Here is an 8,789-nt window from a genome sequence, read left to right on the forward strand (position 1 = left end):
AGAAGTGTGTTACTTTGTCCTTAGCAGTTCACCAAAGACTTTCTGGGTAAGAAAATGGGAGTGGTGATTAACCTTTACCTGGCAAACCTCTTCTTGCTAGTTGAAGGTTCCCATTACCAGGGTATTTCTCCAGCCTCCCAGCTACGAGGAATGCACAGTCAATCCAGAGTTGATTTCAAGGCTGTTTGTTAATAGTAGAAAGCCATGTCTACTCATTCCTGAGATGACAGGATGGTAAGTGAATTGTTACTATACAAGGCATCTGTGGACATGCTGAATCTCTAGACAAGGATAATAACTTATGTAACCACAACAGAAACCCACTATTCTGGGAAATGTCTAAAGAAGTGGTACTTTGCTCTTTTGAGCTAAAACTCAATGCCATCACTTCTGGTAAATTATCTCTGGTTTGACATATGATTAATAAATTTCAAGGGAAATGGAAAAGGCTCAGTTTAACCATCATTTTGATTGGAATCATCAGTGACTATGTCAGGATGTGCATTTGCACTTCCTGTCTCAAAACTGAGTTGTATGGTTCTCATGGTAAACCAAGAGGAGGAGACTATAAGGAAAGACCAGAAAGAGGCAGATTGTCTTCTCCACTTATAACCACTGAGGTAGAACATGTCATTAAGATGTAGCCACTTCATCCACATAGTTTGTGCAAAGGCCAAAGGGAAAAACAGAAGGAGGCTACAAGTGTATATTGTGCAGCAGTACAGGACTGCCAACCATGCCTTGTTTGCAAAGCATCCAGGATATATGTGCAGAGAAAGGCAGAGCTCCAAAGAAGGATAAAAACAAAAGCATCAAAGAGTCTGGTAGCCTGCTCATTTAGTGAGCAAGGAGCTGTTCAAAGGGACTGTTCAAAGGAAACATAGGACTGAAAAAAATTCTGGCTCCTGGATCTCACACTCCTTAGAGGCCCCAAAACTCTCTCAGAAGGGGAATTTCAGACACTGCCACATAATCCAGATGTATTCCAGAGCTATGCCCACACCCTGCAATGCAGATGAGCGAAATGTTTTACCAGCCCCAGAACAATCATTGTCATCCTTGGCCTTCTGGCAGCCCTATCTCAGAGCCTTTGCCTTGCCTAGGTCCCTTTTATATCTATGCCAAAAGCATGCAAATAAACAGTACAAAGGGTATAGCAGGTCTAGTATACTTTCACCCAAGTCCAGCTTAGACCATGATGGCTAGGTTCAAGGGATAGCCACACACAAAATCTCTGACGTTGCTGGCTTTGGTTTCAGCTTGCTTCAATTGGGGTAAGCCAAGGTCTGAGGCAAAGATCAACAAAAAGAGTTGAGATAGTATCCTGTGAAGTGAAACAAGGCTGAGGACATCCAGTAATAATATATATGAGTGCAGAAAGTAGGAAAGGCAAAAAGAGTGATGTCAAAAAAATGATCTAGGCTAACTGTGAGAGATCTAATCATGCACAAAACAGCAGAACCACAGAAGGTCAGACAGTCTGAAGTTACCTATCCAACATATTACTGAACAACCCCTTGGAACAAATTTTAATTGGCAGCTTGAGTTTATACTGGCTCAGTGCTTTGAATAACTGGACCGTGTTGGTTTTGATTTGTTGTTAGATGCCCTAAAATTTGAATTACTGTTTTATAACCCACAGCCTAGAGAAGGTGTCTGTTGTGTGCTTATGACAAAGTAGTTATCTAGAAGTAGTTTATATAACATTCTACTTGCGAATATTCTTTTCTAGCTGAATTAAGTAGTTTAACTTTCCAGCAACCTATTTACTATAAACTCCATTTGCTCAAATGTATTGTTTCAGATTAGCTCTGTCAGTAGGCCATTCTAAGCCTCTTGAGAATAAATTTTTCAGATGTCTTTGAGAAAATGATTACAAAAATCACTGCATTAAAAAAAGCAAAGAGGGTTGTACAGCTGAACAAGAAAAATGGAAAAGTCAGCCACCTAGTTTAACTTTATCATTACCTGAACTTACAACTTCATTACAATTATTTGTTTCAGATCAGCTATCCTACAATTTGTCAGGTTGCCTGATTTGTAATAGAGCTCAGCACCAGCACTTTCCTATTTCACTGTAGTTGTATAATTAAACTGCTCTGGAGATTACACTATCTGTGTTTAAAAATGGTTGCCACTAACTGTTTAATGCACTTTTCTATTTTCATTAGTAGTTCATATTAACCAAATAAGATTAGAAATACATTAAACAGCCTTTGTCATCCCTTTTTAACCCTTAACATTTCAGTACTTCTGGATCTTAAATATTTCTCTCTGAGATATTGTGCAGCCTTCCTTAGTTACTTGTTTCTAGGATGTTTCTGCTCAGCATTTAATTCTTGCCTTATTTATGAGGTAAACCTAATATTACCAAAAGCATTTATGTTTGGACTATAATCTATTAGTTCTATTTTTATCCAACTAACAATGCTTATCTCCTCTTTCCACTACCTACTTTATATTCCTCACATTTACCTCTGTTCATGCTTCTCAGTGCACTCCTGTTTTTCTTAAAGAAAAGTGAGAACACATTACCTCAGTCTTAATTGAAGTAAAAACATCCAGAGCAGTGGTTCTTACATGCATCTTGCTTGCTATTGCTGTAGCCACTGTTGATAACGGTAGCAGCAGCCAAAGTAAAAACAGCTTTCAGTATCAGCCACAACAGTATGTTTGACTACTTAGGCAGCTTTAATTATTTAGGCAGCTCTTTGCTATGGCACACGTGTATTACAATTTGGGAATCTCCATCCAGAGCACCTTCTGTCCAATATGTCTTCCAAGAACATCTCTCCTTTTCTGAGCATATCAACATATCAACAGAGCATTTCCTTCTCAGATCTAGGATTCCTTGTTCTCACCTGTGAGAGGGAGGGAAACAGTCTTTTGAATGCCTTTGAATATTTGTGCTTAAATACTTAGCAAATTCATTTAATGTTCTAGAGGAAAGTTTTAATCTATACAACATGTAGCTTGGTTTGATGTGTGTATACCTCTGCTTTTTTAACCCAGAGAAGATGGGAAGTGGTAGCCCTCATTATTTTATACATTTCTTCTGGAAATCTATTGTGCATTGAACTTATAGTACAGTAAAGAAAAATATTTTTATTCATGCCATTCTTTTAGAATATTTCTAATCTGCCTACAGACTATGAGGCATGCAAAGAACCTTAAGAAAAAAGTACTGTATGTTTTATTGTACTACTTACTGCCAAACCTAAGTATGAAAAAAGCCAGCATATCTATTTTGCACCAAATCTACTAAGTGTTATAGAAAAATCATGCCTCATTTGCTCTTTTAAAACTTATTTTGCAAAGAACAACTTAGTGATGTATAGTGTCCTTATATAACAGCTAAAGATAATAAATTTTCTTGTACTATGTCTAATGGTAAACTTCAAACACACCAAATCATTATCAATATTCCATAGAATTGTTGTAATAACTCACCTTCTTTTCTGGTTGGTTGGTCTCTGTTGAGTTTTGTTATTCCACATAGACTCTCTTACTGGAACCTTTTACCAGAAAGGCTTTGAAGAGCAAGAGTAGCTCTTTAAATTCGTTTGGAGGAAGCAATGTGGTTTCTTTTGCAATTAGCCGTTAGTGCTCACATATTCTTTTTCCAGGTAGTAAGTGCTATGCATGTATAGGTTTTCATGAAGAGGCAACACATCCAGAAATTTTCAACACAGTAACAGTGCCTGTCCCATTCAAAATTATCCTTTTTTTTAATGTCTCTTCAAAAGTTAGAAAAAAGTACTTTCAGAAAACCTATTTTACACTAAATATTAGAAACTTATTTATCATGTAACAAACAAATTCTAAAAAGTAGTGAAGTTAGCTCTTCATGCAGAGGCACAGGTATTCTTACAGGTTCAATATTCACATACTTTTTGAGACATTATCATATACCCTTCTAAAATGATATCCTTCTGCTGAATTCATTTCCTTATTGAGACTCAGAATAGGGAAGAGCTGAAGTTCCTTTTTTACTTTAGATTTTATCCTTAGTTTTTGAAAAAGCATATTTACTTTCCAAGGCATGTTTACGAATTTCTCAGATTTGCTAACCTCTTTTCAGTTGCTTATTATTTTCTATCACTCCTCTCAAAATATTCTGGACACACGTCTTTGCAACATGAGCTCTTATGATGAAAGAGCACACAAGCATAAGGACTGAAAAAACAAGATGTCAGAGATTAGCTAAAAATTAAGAGATCAACATTATATGTATTGTTCTTCGTCATATTTAATATTGTAAACTCAATTTAAGATTTTCATTTTCCTAATCAGAACTGTTCTCCCAAACTAATGAAAGCTACTAATTTTAAGTTGCAGAACAAGACTGAAGTAAGCTCAAAACAAGCAACAATCATTTCTTTCCTGATAGTTTCTCACAGAGTACAGTTAAGCAGTAACAACATCAACTTTCAGAGTGCCGTTGACTGAGCACAGTCACAGTCTTGTTAAGCAACCCGTGGGAATGCACCACAAGCTAGGACAATCAAACATAACCCAAGGCGCATACTCTGGCTCTAAATTGCCTCACCAAACCAGCATGACTGCTTTTAGCCACAGAAAGTCAAATGCTCTAGTGCTGCTCAGCACACAGCACTCCCAAACCTCCCACTAGAATAAACATACTCCTGTGGAACACACACAGGACCCAGTACTCCTAAGCCTCTTTCTAGTTTCCTCTTTATGTTTAATCTTCCCAATAATGTATAATCAATTATCAAATATTGTATCTCTTCAGTAGAAGGACATCCTGCCCTTGATCTATGCTATTCTCAAGCTGTTCATGAGGGGATGTCACCTATTGGGTAAGGCTCGTACTCGCTCCAGGGACAGGAACCATGCCAGAGACATGACTTGCTTAGCAGGTTCTGTAACAGTAACATGAAGATACAAATACTGTGATAGATTCCCTGTAAATGAATGTGTGTGTTAATGGACTGGATGATTTGCTTCCTTACTCTGCTTTTTGCAGATTATAAAAATCTTTCAGATAATAAAAGATTATATAAAAGTTAATCCTTCAAAAATATGTGAAATAAAAATATTCTCCTTAATTTTGTATTTGTTTGGGTCACCCTATGGATATAAATGGAAAATTCAACAGAATTCATATCCTTACCACTGAAATCCATAGCATAGCATTCAAACATTATATGTAATTCTTCATTCAGTTCTTCAGGTTTCCAGTACAATTTCTACAGCTGTTCTTTCTATGTTTCTACAAGATGTGAGGAACATAATTTTTCCAAGAAATAATATCTACTGATTTAATTGGACTGGCAGCCTCATTGTCCTTTTGAACTACATACATAAATATAATACAAATCAAATATCATGGATACTAAAAGATTAGGTTCTAATATCATCAGTTCTAATGTTCTTCTCTTCCCAGTGAAACTGCTGCTTCACTTGCCCCTGCTTTGCAGAACTTTTACGCCTTTCCTCATCTCTCAGATTCCTGGATAACAATGAATTTTAAAAGGATTTGAGGAAAGGCCTATGTTAGTAGGTCTGAAGATAGCCAGTGGACCTACTGGTGACAGGAATGATGCTGGAACACAGGAGGATAACAGAGTGAGAGATGGTTATAAGGGGCATGATACTGGAATGATACTGGCTGAAGATTCAGTTGTCCTATGAATATATCATAGGTGTGAAGGTGAAGGGAAAAAAAGCAGACAGGAACTAACATAATACAAGAAGATGGACAGAGACTCCACAGTGAAATAGGTGCCTCATTCAGAGGACCACATCTCAGGAACTCACTCAGGAGACTACAGTAGTCTCATCCTGGTGGCATTTTTCTCCCACTGCTCATTAAGGGGGGGAAAAAAACAGCTGTTCAGAGATTGGGAATGCACAGAGGCTGTATGGGATTGGGGTATCAGCCTGTCACACACAAGAGAAGCCAGAAGGATAGAGTCTAGGGATGGACTGGGAGCTCCCATATCTTGTCTCACCTGAAAGTTGCCTTGATCTCCATAGCAAAGTGCTTTACAGTATGAAACCCACTTGGCTAAAAGGGAAATTTGTAGGGGTCTTCCACAGTGAAGACAGAAAGAGTTGCCCCAGGAGGTAACTGATACTACATTACCCAAGGGAACAACCAGATTTGTAGACAGGCTACCAGCAAAGTGTTTGCCAAAGTCTTCCAAAGGATGGCCACAGCATCTGACTATACTGCATAACAAGTTCATTTACTAGTTAGTAGTAATAAGATAATCTTATGACAAAGTGCTATTTTCCCATTCTAACACGTACTAACGAAAAAAAATCAGTTGATCAGCACCACTAATGGTGACTCCTGCTTGCTTTAGCAATACTAAATAATTAGTGACTCTTCCGTCCAACTTCTTAAGCAAAATACATGATTTCCCTTTCTATTTTTCTATATATTCAATTTTTGAATCATTCTTTTACTAGTATACATGATGCCTCCATGTTCTGCTGGTAGACAGACTTTGTCTTTTTCACTGAACATTTACAAAGGGCTGAATATTTTCTTTTATTTCCTCATGTGACTGGTAACCACTACCGCATAAGTAGTAAATGTAATAAAAACCCCAAAGTTTTAAAAAGTAAATGTACTTTGGCAAGTTCTTGTTTCTCTTTAATGTCTTTCTGTTTCCTATCATAGATTTTGATGCTGTGGGCTAGAAATACATGAAAATCCTGTTGTCTTTTCTGAAGATTATTTATGTATTGGGACTGGATGAATGCCCATTTCTTCACATCTTTCTGTTATTCCATAATTCTTTTTCAGCAATAATGTACAAATATGAATTATCACAAGCATTAAAATTCTGTAACAAAACTATGAAGTAAAGATGTAGTACATAGCTAGTCACAGTGTGTAGTCAGGACAATGATACTACTTTTCTTTCTGAAAAGATTGATTTCTAAAAATGAAAGTTTGCTCAGTTTGTTAAGTAAAACCCCCAAATTGCCATTCATTTCTCAACGTTAACCTGATCTGATACTTTTTTCTATCCTCACGTGCTAAAAATAATCCATAGCCTCCAAACACTTCCTGTTTGTGCTGCTACCTCTATTGTTCTTTCAGAGAGGCTTCCAATTTGTTTTTTTAATTTCTTTTGCCTTGTTGTATTTGTAAAACTATCATTGCTAACATCATGCAAATCTGTGAGTATACTTATGCAGAAACTCCTACCCAAACAACAGAACAAAAGAAAACACCCAAATCAAAACAGTTTGGGGCGTGTTTCTTACTAAAACAAAACAGAATAGCTTCCGAAGTCTTCACACAGTCTGGAAAGAGGCAGTTCCCTTTCAGCCAATAAAGTCCTACATCTTGTTGCCAGTTCTGAGCTTTGTTTCGAATATACATTTCTCTGATGCTTTGGCTTAAAGCAAAACTTGCAGTTTAACATCATTTTGAGTTTCGATACAGTGCAAGCAAACTCATACACATACATTACTTTATATCCTTCTCATCGCAATGGTAATGCAGAAGAAAGAAGCTAGTCTCTCTTTCCATTCTGTATTTTGCTGCTGTTTCCGTCTGCTCTAGAGACTGTGATCAACTGCTCCACCTATCTTAGTAAGAGTTTGCTTAAACACTGCTCTTGGATGCCTTCATTTCTTTATATCAGTTAGTTTCCTAGTGTTTCAGAAGGCAGTCTATATGTTGTTATATAAAGTATGTACCTAAAATACATCCAGCATTTTCTCCTGCTTATGACATAGGTGAGCTGCTAGCTGATGATTTTTAAGAAATGTTAAATATGTTCCTCTGGGACTTCAAGGACACGGGAGATAAATTGTATCACTGAAGTTCTAAGGATATAATAATAACATTATGTGACAAAAAGAACAAAATTAACAGAATATACTTTGAAACATTATATTCAAAATAAATAGTGATCTTTTCCTCCCCATTTGTAAGATCTCTAGCAGAGGGCCATGGCTAGCCAGTACTTAGTCCAGTTGCAGAGCAGATGCACACAAATGATTTTTCAGACTCAGTCCTTCAAGTCTCTTCATCAGTGCTCAGTGTTGGTTACTGAAATCTCATAATCATTACTGATAGTATTCCTTTAATTAAAAATTTTAAGACTATTACTTACAGTAAGTCACTAAACATGGTTTTTCCAAACTCAATGATCCAGACTACTTGTTGGAACAAAGAAACTAATAAATCTATGTCAATAAAAGTCTGTTCTTAATTTTAAAATGTCAGCTTAAGACTAGTAAAAATAAGAGAAATATATAAAAATGAATACACCTTAAATCTTAGACTGCTTTGCAAAAAATCTCTTTTTACTCCTCTGAATATTTTCTTCTACTGAACATTTCCAAAGTGAGCTAAATACAAATGAGCAAATAGGAAAATATCTAAAATCACGGTCAACCAAGAAAGTTACTTTTGCCAGTACTAGCTCATAAGTAGTCTAATACATTTTCTTGCCTCATTAAATGTTAGTAAGCCCTACTATTTTTGTTGGTTTATGGATGTCATCAATTCTAATTACTGTTGCCTTTTTGCTGAGTTTGATCTTTAATCTGTCATTTTTGTCTGCTCTTATCAAACAAAAATAAAGAAAATAGCTTGATTTTTTCATAGTATATTTACCATACAGTTGTAATCCTCTGTATAAATTAAAAGCAATTAAACTGTATTTTAAATTAGACGGAAATGTGTAGAAAAAGATAAAGCTGCAGAAACTGAAGCAGGCTAATCATAAACTAAGCTAATAGCTTAATTACAAAACTTACCATAAAAGAACAAAACATAAACATACAAATTCAAA

The sequence above is a fragment of the Rhea pennata genome, chromosome 2 (assembly GCF_028389875.1).
Source record: "Rhea pennata isolate bPtePen1 chromosome 2, bPtePen1.pri, whole genome shotgun sequence".
NCBI lineage: Eukaryota > Metazoa > Chordata > Aves > Rheiformes > Rheidae > Rhea > Rhea pennata.